This window comes from Hesperophylax consimilis, chromosome 16 (assembly GCF_061612785.1).
Source record: "Hesperophylax consimilis isolate HC1 chromosome 16, BYU_Hcon_1.0, whole genome shotgun sequence".
Lineage (NCBI taxonomy): Eukaryota > Metazoa > Arthropoda > Insecta > Trichoptera > Limnephilidae > Hesperophylax > Hesperophylax consimilis.
In genome coordinates, this window is record NC_142851.1 from 25,704,436 (window position 1) to 25,717,681 (window position 13,246).

The 13,246-nt window shown below is 32.2% G+C and overlaps 1 protein-coding gene across 3 annotated transcripts in view; it reads left to right on the top strand.

Moving 5' to 3' along the window:
• Calx (sodium/calcium exchanger 3) overlaps window positions 1-13,246 on the top strand; it is a 351,624-nt gene that overhangs the window by 204,874 nt on the left and 133,504 nt on the right. The gene's annotated exons all lie outside the window — the stretch shown is intronic.

Here is a 13,246-nt window from a genome sequence, read left to right on the forward strand (position 1 = left end):
ATAGTTTTTTTTAAATATATTTTATTGTAAAATCTGGCACCTACTTAAAGTTTTGATCTGAAAGCTTTCAAACATGTAAGATATAATCATTAAAAACAAAATTCTTGATTAACCTGTTCGTTTTTACTTTAAATAAATAAATGTGAGATGTTTAGCACCAGGTTGTTTTTTCAGGCGATTAATGTTTCCGTTTAAGACGGGCCTCGAGAGGCCCCCTTAGCAGTAAGCACCTCTCCTAGGAGACGTGTGCTGTGCACCCTCGCCTCGCCTCCCCTCTCGCCATTCACCCCTTAGCCGTGGACAAGGGAAAGATGCTAATTGCCTGTAGCTTCTATGGGGGATTTTACGTAGATTTATTTTTTTATCCAGCTCGTTAATAGCTTAAACTTAAGCCATTAAACGGTCTCCCACATCATTGTTTTTTTTTTAGATAAAGTTAAAATAAATTTTTTTTTTTTTATGCAATTTTTTTTTGGATTAATTTAATTTGTACATTTATTTCATGTAGATGAATTGAACGTAATTAAAGTAATATTTTAAATTGAGCCGCTATCAATAACAACCCTAACGTAGATGACGATAAGGTTTAAATTCCCGCTCAACACCATCCGCCTGTTTTGATTTATGCAAAAAAAAAACATGGCCAAAACGTGCCTTTTATTTTATTTCGTGGATGTTCAGGCATTCGATCATTTTATAAATAACTTAATTTTTCGAATTATGAAATAACATCATAACCTAAAATGGGTTCGTAAGTAGGAGATTTTGAACTTTAAAGCAGTTTTCATAGGCTTTTACACTATTTTTTCCTGGGCTAATAAAAAGACTTATCTAAAAAATACTCGATTATTTCAAAGGCCAAGATGTATTTTACTCGCAGTATTTAATTAAAGCATCTGAAACATTTCTAGGCGACCAAATTTTCAAACCAAAAACACATGATTTTGCATTACTACGTATGGCATCGCCACGTGTTGGTATTTATTTCCGATTAATTCTAAAATAAAGAAAAGTGTTAATCAAGGTAAATTGTTACAGATAATCTTTTTTTATTTTTAATAGAATGAATTAATACACTACTTAGTAGTTTTTTTATAAGGCAATTAACAATTTAATTTAAATTATAATAGAGCAAAGCGATAGGAAAAGCTTCATTTTAATCAAAACATATTCTTGGCATTCATAATGTAAGCCGATTCGTTGTAAAAATTAATAAATCATGGTGATTTTACATAAGGTTTCCCCTTGAATAGGTCCTGTAAACACGGAGCTGATCAAAAGAAGCTGCATTGGTTTGTGATTGAAATTACTAACGGTTATTTCATTATTGATGCACTGCCGCGGAACATCACAATCATATTCGTATGGCATGGATAATGATTCGAGTGAGGATTTCTGTGGTGAATCTGTAATACCTACTGTTTAAAATATGTATAATACTTAGCTAAAAGCTTTTGGGTTCTCACCTACACATCTTGAAATAATGTTGTTCATTTCGTGATCAAAAATGAAATAATTATGAAATGCTAATAAAGACAAGAAACGTTGATATATTCAATCGGACAAGAAACTCGGTGACTCATATCAAAAGCGAATCGACAGGCTTAGTACTTTCCAAGTGGTTACTAACGCGTTAGGTACTGGTAAGTGACAAGTAGTAGCGCCATCCGCGATATCCTATAACGTTCCTACAACGTTCTGACTCACCGCGGACATGTAAGTGATTTGCGTCAGTGATTAGATTAGTTTCTTTTGAGTTACTCCGCGTGCACATGGTTTAACTAGAAAATACGAACCAGTGATCATCGTTATTTTATAACGCATTCTCATTTTACGAATATAATACAATTTCCTGACTGGTAATGTGAGTATCCGCTATCTTTCGACTCCGGGGTTTGTTTTCAAAGTGCAAACAGTAGTTAGCATGTAGGACACAGTTCTATCGCAGGAAATAAATTGCAGTGCAAGGTGGGTGCACACTTTGGGAGATAAATTTCCTCAAAATTTCCAACTTCCGTTCGGCTACTTGCATTTGGCAGCGGAACGGAAATAGTTCTTCTCTCTTCTGCGCGCTCCGTGTTGCCAAAAGTGCAATTTGTGAGATTCTGCGTTGTATTTTATCGATGTCCCCGTTCTATGATTTGTCGACTTGTCAACATTCTGTTTTCTAGTGGCTATTCCGAAACAATTTTATAGCAATGCTTTGTAAAACTTTCACAATTTATACATAAAATGTATATTTTTCATTAGTCTGGATGTTGGAGACATCTTACTTTTTATAATTCGTGTAATAACTTCTACCAACATGTATGGTCATAAATTTATACCTGGGGCTCAATGCTAAAAGTGCCTATTATGCTTAACAATTTCTTGACGTATAAAACACCTAATCGATATTTTGACTTCTACATTTTGACACCACAATTCCAATTATCTAGATAACCTGATGCAGGTATTTATTTATTTATTTAGAATTAACGGCATAGTTTCCATTTGGGTCCACGATAGTTATTGATAGTCACTATCCGATATAGAAATAAAATAAAAATTATTAGATTATATATGCAAACAAGACATATTATGAAATGTTGTGTTTGTCTGTAATTAGTGATAGTATAAACCAAAAAAAAAAAAAAAGACAAACGGAAAAAGAATATTCATTAGTACAAAGTAAGTGGAAGAAATAAGGAAGAAACAAAACGAAAAACATGTTTTGCAGTGACCTCTGTATAAATTTTTAATGAGTACCTACAACTTTATACTTCATTAGAAGCATATTAAAAATATCAGCTAGCATAAGAATTACCAATGCTGTGTAATCAATTTATAACACAATTGTAGTCTTAAAACCGTAGCATAATTGTCATAGTAATACATACTAGGGATCCTTAATCTGGTGGCAGGAACATGAAAGTGAATCAAAATTTGATATATCAGGGCTATCCAACTGATAATTTACAGTTTTACATCTAAAAAAATAAGATCAAACATTTAAAAGCATTTAAATAGGTAATGTTTTAGAGAACTTTCTGAAATCTAAATCAAATGAGCAAAAACTGACAACAAAACAGGCACTTTTAGTACTAACCCCTAGATTTATGCTATCATTTTAAGCATCGATCTTGTATTATTTCACACACACAGCTTTTTTCAACGATTCTCTGCACTCTCGATCCAATTAAAAGTGTTATGAATTATTTAAAAGGAGAACTTAGCCATAAATCGTAAAAAAAAGCACAACTACCCTCGATACGAAATTTTTGCTACAAAAAATTGTTTGCTAGGGCGGAATGGCTGTTGAATGCATCTTTCGGAGATGAAATGAAGGGTATATCTATTCTCGCCAGTCAGAAGAATGAGTCAATAATCTATCATCATTATTATTTCCACCCCACCCAATGTTTTTTTACTACATTTATGCCACGCTGAAGTAGTACTTTTTTCTTTTAAATGAATCTCGTTTGACTGGAAAATTTGCCATCTGGAATACGCACACTATAAACTTTGTACATATTTTTAAATAATAAAATATGTAGATATATTGTTGAAAAAATAAATTACTATTTTTTAATAAACCACTGACACAAACAAGCAGGTACGAAGTTGGTGGTCACGCGCCACATCATTTACATAGAGAAGCAATAAATACGCATTTATCTGACAAAAGTTCTTCATTACACTTTTCTCCGTCAGGTGGGGGATGAGAGGCCCCGGGAGGGGGGCCACTGGCGCCACAGCCTCCCGATATACTAACCCTATAATATGACACATTATCTCCCCAGCCACCCTCACTTCACCCGCCACTGGCTGGCGGCCAAGCCTGAAGCATAATCTATATATTTTTGAATCTCTTAATTGAAGCGTGTACTCTTAGCGTTTACAAATAAACCTTTTTACGTTATCTGCAATGCTGATATTTATTACACTAGTTTACATCGTTTACTTTTAGTTTACTTAAAAAGGTCTAAAATAACGATTACATTTTGAAAGCTCGTAATTGTTTTCTAATTTTTAATAAACTCATTGTTACCCACCCCTAAAATGTGTAAATAGAGTAGTTTTAAGCACATATTTTTTATATATCTGGACATGACCGATAACGACCGATGACCTATAACAAATTGAAACCGATCCGATGTGCCAATGAAAATTAGAACAAATCCAAAAGTTGTTTTATCAAATTCATTAGACTGCTAAAATTCAAATTTTAATATTTCTTATTTAATTGAAATAAGATTATGAAAATCGTCATAGAGTTAATGGTTATCAAGTGTCCAAGTAACGCTTTCGTTTACAGTTCGATCAATTATTTAATTTTGTTTTCTACTTAGCCATAGTCACTGGAGTCACTGGCCGCCAATTAGAAGCGCTACTACGCTATTTATTATTTAATAAATATATTTGTACAGCGCCCTTGAGGTGATTTTTTATGAAAACGGCGCTGTATAAATAAGTCAAATATTCTTATTATTATTGCGTGCTAATTATCTCATAAAAACTTGTTCCGCTATTAGAACGCGATAAGTGGTGCGCGTAGACCAGATTTTGTAGTTTTAGTTAGAGCGTTTGGAGAGTTGGAGGACAATTGGAGGTAAAAAAAGCGGAACCTATTTTTTTCGCTTAGTGTCTCATCTAAATATAATACATCAATGTGGAAAATTTATTATTTTTTATTAAGATGTATCTACCCTCGGGTCCGATTTATTATCTAAAATGAAGTTTCATCAGGGAACCCGGTGGGAATTTCTATCACGTTTTATTATGAAAATACATGGTTCGTGCACACCTCCAGAGAAGCGAAAGTACGTAGCGACAATTTCTAGGAATTGAACATGATCAATGATGAATTAAGATATATTATCGTATGGCAAAATTGTTATTTGTAACTTTCTTTCATGTTTAGTCTTGTTATTGTATTTTCTTCTTGCCCCTAAAAATTTTTACTTTTATTTAAAAATATATAGAAATTGCTTTACGAGCTATATACTCGTATATATACGTCTGACGTATGCAGACTATAAAGAATTACCATTTTAGGGCAGTCAACTTGAGAACCTTAGTTCATGCTAAATAAAAAAAAATTTCAATATATTTTGTTTCGATTTTTATCAGATATCGTAATTTTTCAAGTTTCATCACAAATCCTAAAAGAATCCCTTGGTATTGGTAACTGAGTTAGTATTACATATTTATAAAATAATAAAAATAAACGTTGTACAGAATAAATTTAATATTTAATAAATACCAAGTAATGAAAACAAGGAAAAATCGCATGTAACAGTTAATTTAATTTTTATGATGTATAGATAGGTACCCATAACCCATTATACATATTTGTAAAAATGTGTTTAATATTTAGTACATAAAAAAATAAAAATTATATCAAAAGTGATGTTTGTTACTAAACAAAGTATATTAATATGTTAACGTTTCGCATCTAAGAAAAAAACTATATTTTCAAATTGCTCCCTTTATGTTTACGTTTTTTTTAACATTAGCTCCACACAGGAGGCCCTTAGGAAAACAATTTCCTTCAGGGCCTATGTCATCTCTGGGGGTACGATGAGGAGAGGAAGGAGTGAACATGGGTATTGAAGAGATCTATGTTGTATGAGAGAAGAAACAGAGTACCTACACTGAAGTAACTGGCCCGTGATTATATAATAATATAACTTTCACAGAACTTGAAAATTAACTTCAAAATTTGATGAAACGTTTTGTGCTGTGTATAATGATAATATATGACAACACTGTTCTGTGAAGTCTAATTTGTGTTTTTATTTAGTTTTTTTTAGTTTATCGTTTCTCAAAATTTCTCTGGGCAATTATTGAATCTCAAAAACGAAACGTAAACAATATTTTCGTATTGGTTCGCGTTGTCAATTTTATTTTGCAAAATCAATCAATTAATCAGTACTAAATCAATTCAGTATACTGCTAAAACATTGGTATGGATTGGTGGTAAATATTCATGTAATATTTTCAAAGATTGGAATGGATGTGTGCGTAATTGACAAACAAAACCAATTCAATTAGAAAATCAATAAACTCTCTGTTTAATGACTGGTAACTAATCATGTGAACTCCAATTACGAAATCACGTCCAGGCAAACTATAGTGGTGTTATGGGCAGGGGTCACAGACCATCGTATCACCACAAAACCTGTACCACAAGAATCACCAGTTCTTTTGCCGACTATGTAATCTCTTTTGTCGATGATACAGTTTTATTATTTGAAGGAAAATGCTGGAATGAAGTTCATAGTATGGCAGAAGTTGGTATAAAAGAGGTTTAACATTGGTTAGACAATAATTTCCTCACACTCAACTCCGAAAAAACTAAATTCATCCGTTTCAGTGCAACTCAAGCAGGACAACGAAAAGAAATACACACCATTATTATACACCATTGCAATGATCTAACACTTATAAATGTAATACCTACTTTAGAATGTGTTGATAGTATCAAATATCTAGGACTCATCATAGACAAATTCTTGAGATGGGACGAACATATGGACTCAACATCCACAAACATCAGAAAACTTACTCATCTATTCATTGCTATTATAAATATTCTCTCCGTAAAAGATCTGAAATAAATATACTATGCCATGTGTAACTCTTTACTAGAATATGCATCCTTAGGTTGGGGAGCATGTACCAAAACAATACCAAATCCCTTAGCAAAAGCTCAAAAATCACTTCACAAATTTCCGGCCGCAAATTTCTTCCTTAAATATTGTGTAGAGAAAAGGGAACGAACGGGATCTATAAGAGGATGCTACCAGAATAATAAAAGTCCTACCTTAGTTATGGTGTCCTCAAGGTTCCTTTTGGCCAGCACGTAAAGAAACTCACAGAGTAATTGCACTTAATGCTTTCAATGCAACCTTACAGCGGCGGTGTAGAAATTGTACTGGCCATGTACCTACTGATGAACCTTTCTTCTCCTGGTGACAGGGTTATAAGGACGGGTAGGTAGGATAAAATATTTGAAATTATCTATCGGTATATATGCCCAAACAGTCATCCTTAAAAAACCATTTAGGTGATGTATTATTCGAATACGAGTTCTTCTATACAAAAGAAAATTTATATTAAATACACAAAAACATCATCACCACTTCCATCGACCATCTTCACGACACCCGTCATTCTGGGAGGGATCTATACTAAGACATCCCTTGCTCAAAGACAATACTTTTACTTAGGGCCAAAAATGTTTAGCCTCATACCCGATACATGGAATCAAAAAGTGCACGCTTTCTGAGTTAATTGATTAACAATTAGCTTATGGAATTTTGGGGAAAATCGAGAGCGAACATATGCCAACTAAAAGATAAACTATAAATGTTTAGTACGTTCATATAATTATTTAATATTTTTGGCCTCTAGACCTAAAATTCCCACTACACAAAGTCAAATAATATGTACTATAAACACGTCTTAAATCATTTAAAATAATATTTCATTAACATATACTATTACACATTATAGAAACAATGAAAAAATTAAGATGCTCACCCAACTTATCTCTTATATTATAAATATGAAAATAATTCTCACAACGATATGATGAATGTAATGTAAAAAGTAATTTCTCCAAAGTTATTAATCCATTGGTATGTATTTGTGTTACATTACCTACGTAATATGAACTAAGCCTATCAATTTGATCGACGTGAAATGGAAAACCTTCCCAGTTGGATAGTCAAAGCTAAATTTTTATATAATTGTATTTAGCATCTAATAAATATATAAATTAAAAAAAAATGAATAAATATTATTAGCAATAAAAAAACATAAATTTGTTTTTGACCACTATTGTTTTATTTTCACTCTACCGGTTTCGGAAGAACCCTTCCTTCGTCAGGAGAATACTAAAAACTGATCTAATACACAAAATATTGACATATAAATACAAAAATGTTAAGTGTTTGAGGGAGGGGTGGACAAAGTATGAGGACGGGTTGTTTCGGAGAATTTGAACAATTCATCAAATTTCAACGTTCATTTCCGGGTTCTGTGAAAGTCGTATTCAGGTTCTGTTATTATATTATTATAGGCTAGTTGCTTGACAGAACTGAAATAAAAACAGATCTTGAAAAAATCTTTCGCATAACTGGAAAATGAATCTTGAAATTTGATGAATTGTTCAAATTCTTCTAAACAACCCGTCCTTAGGTTTGCGTTGTTTGATTTCTAAGAAAATATTCCTTTTAAAACTACGAGATTGTCACATTGTTCCAAAATCATGGAATGTTTATTTTTAGAAATATCTTTGCATCGTATTTTCCTTTAGCAATGGAGTTTAAAAAAATCGTAGGACCGCTCGCAAGCAACATGTTTGCCGTCCATGGAGTACAGAGTGAGCGTTTATTGTGGTTGGATTGGAACATATTATATAGTGCAACTCCCTCGATACCTACAGCACCTATAGTCCCATCTAACTCCTTACTAGCAGGCCACAAGAACTTTAACCGTTGATTAACACGAGGATGTTACAGCACTAGCTCTACAGTTTGTTCAGAAACGATTCGAATCAAAAATATTTTAAAATAAATTGTTACAAAGGATTCGATAAAAAAACTGCCATCTAACAGTTTAAAGGGGCTCAATTGTTATTTATTGTAACATTTGAAAATAATTAATATGTATTTATTAAACTATGGTTAAAGAGACTCAAAGCAGTATATTTTTACTTTATACGATAGCTTACTAGTTAAAACAGACGCCCAAAGAGAGGAAGATTCTGAATTGGAATTAAAATCACGGTTTTTACCTATTTATAATATATTATAAATTATTAGCGAGGACCCGTAAAAAATCATGAATGAGGTCTGAATTCTAAACACAGTTTGAAAATGGCCTTGAACGCTGAAACAGCTGTCATAATAATAAAAACTAAAATACTTGCAGAACTTTATAATAACATTATTGAATTTTAATTACATTTTTTTTATTAAATACCAATTTTCAAAATGACAGTTAAAAAATAATTTTCTATAAAAATATTATTGACTGAGCGTAACGGAGTCCCGTTTGAACTCGACCACTTTGCATTTCGTCTGTCTGTAAACTTGTCCATGTGTTCCGTGTCCGGTCAGTCCTGTCAAGATGGTAGCTGTGTTTGATAGTACCTTTATATTCCACCAGACCGCATGAGTGTTGCGATCAGGCGGAATAATCAACATTAGACGAAGTATTCGTATACAGAACTACTGATATTTATTACAGATAGGTTCTTTATCGCCTGTCTGAATTAGTTCAAGCAAACAGTTCTAGAGCTCTATATAGAGTTAATTGAACCGAAATTTTATTTTTAATAACATTTTTTCAAGCTTTTTCGTTATATTTTACCATTCAAGACACTTTGAATTTCTTTTTTCCCTTGTTATCTAAACAAACGAAAGCACGTCGTTTAGAGAAGTAATAATTCTAATTACTCATCTGAATTCCTATTTACCATAGATATAAAATAAAAAAGACGTTTTCCAAGTGCGGCTTCGTATTAAAAGGAATGTAATATTATAACCCAGGTGCTAACCGCGAAGAGTTTCAAAGGTTTTTTGAAAGGTTCATTTAAGTCCATTAATAAAATGAAAAGTTTGTTAACCCTTTCAATTCCAGTGTTCTTCCTCAGAAGCATGAAGAAAAAAAAATCTCTTGATTTTGTGAGACAAGAAGCCTCATATTTTGCGAATCGCTTGTGAAGGATATTTCTGAAGGCGTCTATTTTTTCTGCTAGCTTTCAATCCTTATTCAGCGACAAATACCATAATAACATAATGACCATAATAACATAATGAGATATCAAATTTCGACTGTTTTGCTTGGACAGGGATCAATCATTATTTTTGTGTTTCTTAATTTTTTTTTATCTTTCTCTATATTCATACATGTAACACTGTAAATTAATATATTTTTAAATTAAAGAATTCTTATTTCGATTTTTTTTGTTGCTAATTAAAAAATAACCCTTTGAGACATAAAAATATTCAAAATGTAATTTGAAATATCTAAATTAATTAGCAAAAAATTTACGCCAATTTAAAATTGTTATTTACGTTATTTCAAGTATATCATATGGCCCATATTTGAAAACCAAATTGCGGTGTTGAAAAGGTTTTAAATAAGAACCGAGAAAAAAAGTTGCATTAACCATTACTTGAAAAATGTAATTTGGATGTCTATAAACTCTCTTGTTTCAATTAACGCGTTAAACACGTGATTTTACAACTTTGCGTTGTATCCAGGTCCCGTGTTTTCACGTGATTAAACAGCCGTCTAAAAATGTGCATTTTAGTGATATCTAGTTACTGATATTATAACTTTTTCGTAGTTCTATGAATATTAATTACTCGAACCATTCCAAAGCTGTCATCTGATGGGCAATACTCGAACCTGCGAGGTGTCCAAACAACGCAATGTGGCTCTCCATAAAGGGCAATGTTGGCAAAAATATCTTACAAAAATGATATATTTAAGTGTTTTAAATAAATACGAGAAGTTTCAATTGATTTCACCCAGTATTTTCATAATTATAACACTTTTAAGAAACCCATCACAAAACATGAAATTGCACAAAAATGGGCCTGCACAGGGTAAGTTTTATGTGTATTTGGTCGGTACTCATAGTGTTAATTAACAAAGTTCATTAACTACTCCCCTATCTTGAAGGTACCCAGTACCCACAATAAGACTTATTAAAAAGTATTAGGTAATCATAAATACTCATAAATATTAAAATACCTTTGTGGGAATTTCACTGTAACTTCTAAGTAGAGTAGGATAACTTGTGTATTGTGATGAATATTTTTTTTACTTGGCTTCTTATTTGTAAGCCTCTAGCCATCCAGCTTTTGATAATATATCATCACATAAAATCGTACCCAAATCTAGTGATGGGGTTGGTCCTTCTAATAGTAATCATCTAGCCACCTCGCATTCTATGACCTTCTAATCCTGCAAAAATTCTCTTCCTAGAACTGCATCTTGGTTATTTACATTGAAATGATTTATTTATTTATTTATTTATTTTCATGTTCTCCGTAAAACGGTTATTCACCAATACATTATGGAGAAGATTACAAATTAGACAAAAAGTATAGCAAAACACAAAAAAAGGTCAGTTTCACTACTTTGTGACATACGTCAAAAGATAATTGTTAAACTGCCTGTAGGTTACGTTAAAAATGTCGATGGTCAATGCAGACTCGTTGAGCAGTTCAGTCGCTCTGTTGACTGGGGCGTTCTGATAGGCAGAAGTCCTCGCTTTTGGAGCATAAAAAAGGGTATGGGACCCTATCACCAGGCGTTTCTTTCCAAGTGGCCTGTCAATCGCAGTGTTTTGATTAACATAATCTTAAGATAGTTCCATGATAAACCATTACACCACCGAATCGTGGTCGAAAATTTATGGTGCGACCAAAAGCATGAAACTCTGAATGATTTTATTTTCAATTCCTTTTATTCAACAAAATGCATTGATTTTCCACACAATACAACAGCTCCGCCAAAATGTGTATTGTTCCCATCGTTGCCAACAACTTTTTGACTCGTATTCAAATGTATTTATATCGTACAAATGGGCTTTTTTTAATATACTCGTAAGTGGGTCAATGGCAGGAATAACATCCATTCTGTAGTAAATGTCGTTTTTCCAATAGAATTTTCTTCAAAGAGATTTCTGTTGTCAAATAATGTATTAAAACTATTGTTAGTCAACCAAGTAACTTTGATCTCAATCCCATAATAAATAAACTATGTTAAACTTCTATTAATACATTTATTTGTGAAGTGATTTTATTGACCGCGTAATTATATAAATATTTCAGTAAGTACAAATATTTAATGATATAACATATATTATGTATCTTGGATCGTTCTTGGGATAAACATGGATGATGAATGTTGAGGTATAATTTGCAATTGGTGAATTGGCGCTTATATTGCTAACACCGGCCAAACTTTATGGGATACTTAGCAAAATAATTTACTACGGAATTTATATTTTGAAAAGGCCTACAGAAAAGTCTGCAGTAATTTTATATAAAATATATTTAATTTGACCCTAACGGAGTGAAGTGAACGGAGTGTTAAGGAGTGAACCTTCCTTCCCAGGAACTGGAGTCCACTGCGCTAGCAACTGCTTCAAATCCTGAATGGGTGGGACCGATATTAATTTCGTATATTCGTCCGCGTGTGTATGTGATTGCCACCAAAAATTAAAAGAATGCATTGTCATCGACAACTGCCTATCTGCCGAGTTTCAGCTCAATTTCCTCTTCCAAGATTTGCATTCATTCAATACCTGTTTTAATTTTTTTTTGGTTAATCATTAAAACACTCCCACGCTTTTAAACAGCAGTAACTTGTTGAAAATAAATAATGATTAAACATTTTATAAATATGTGTTTAATTTTTATGATTGTACATATTAATTTTTTTTTTAATAATTTAAATCAAATAAATAACACTACAATTTAATCAAAAAGGACCGATATGTTTCAAAACCAATGTTTTAAGAAAATAAGATAAGTTCCTTGATTATCTAAGAATTAGTAATCAGTGGTTCAATTAGCGAAATTTCGCACTATTTTAATTTCCCAATTACGATCAGTTGTTCACTGCTTGATCAAGGCAACATGGAAGTGTCATCTAAATATAGTTTTTAATACCTTTTTTATATGCACTGCGCCTTGGTAAACGCCAGTAAACCTGATTTATCGAAGGCAGTTTTATTAAATTGCAGCTTAGCTGGTTATCATAAAACTAAGGAACCTAACCAAACCTAACCTAAACTAACGAGCTCCTCAATGGGCAATTATGATTAAGCGGTGCTTTTAATGATTTTCAAAGTGTTTTTTAGTTCTAATTTATTCGTGATTAAAAATGTGTTTTAAAGCTTTTTTTAATTGTTCTTCTTCCAGGAATACTAGTATATTGTTGCAACGTTACGAGGTTTTTTAATTAGCTCTAGGTACCTCTTTAAAATGTAAGGTTTTAAAATTGGTTTGAAAAGTACGCAGGAATCAAATTAAGTTGGTCCTAGAATGGATTGCCCTGTTTTGGCAAGGTAAATGTGGAAATCTAACGAAATGAAAAAGAAATTAACTTTTCTTTGGTCGTAATTTGAAGTAAGCGGAACCATTAACTTCTTACCATAGGATGGTACAACGACAAGGCTTTTTCCTGTTATATTTGAAAATATTACATTTTTTAACAAACAATAATAAATCAC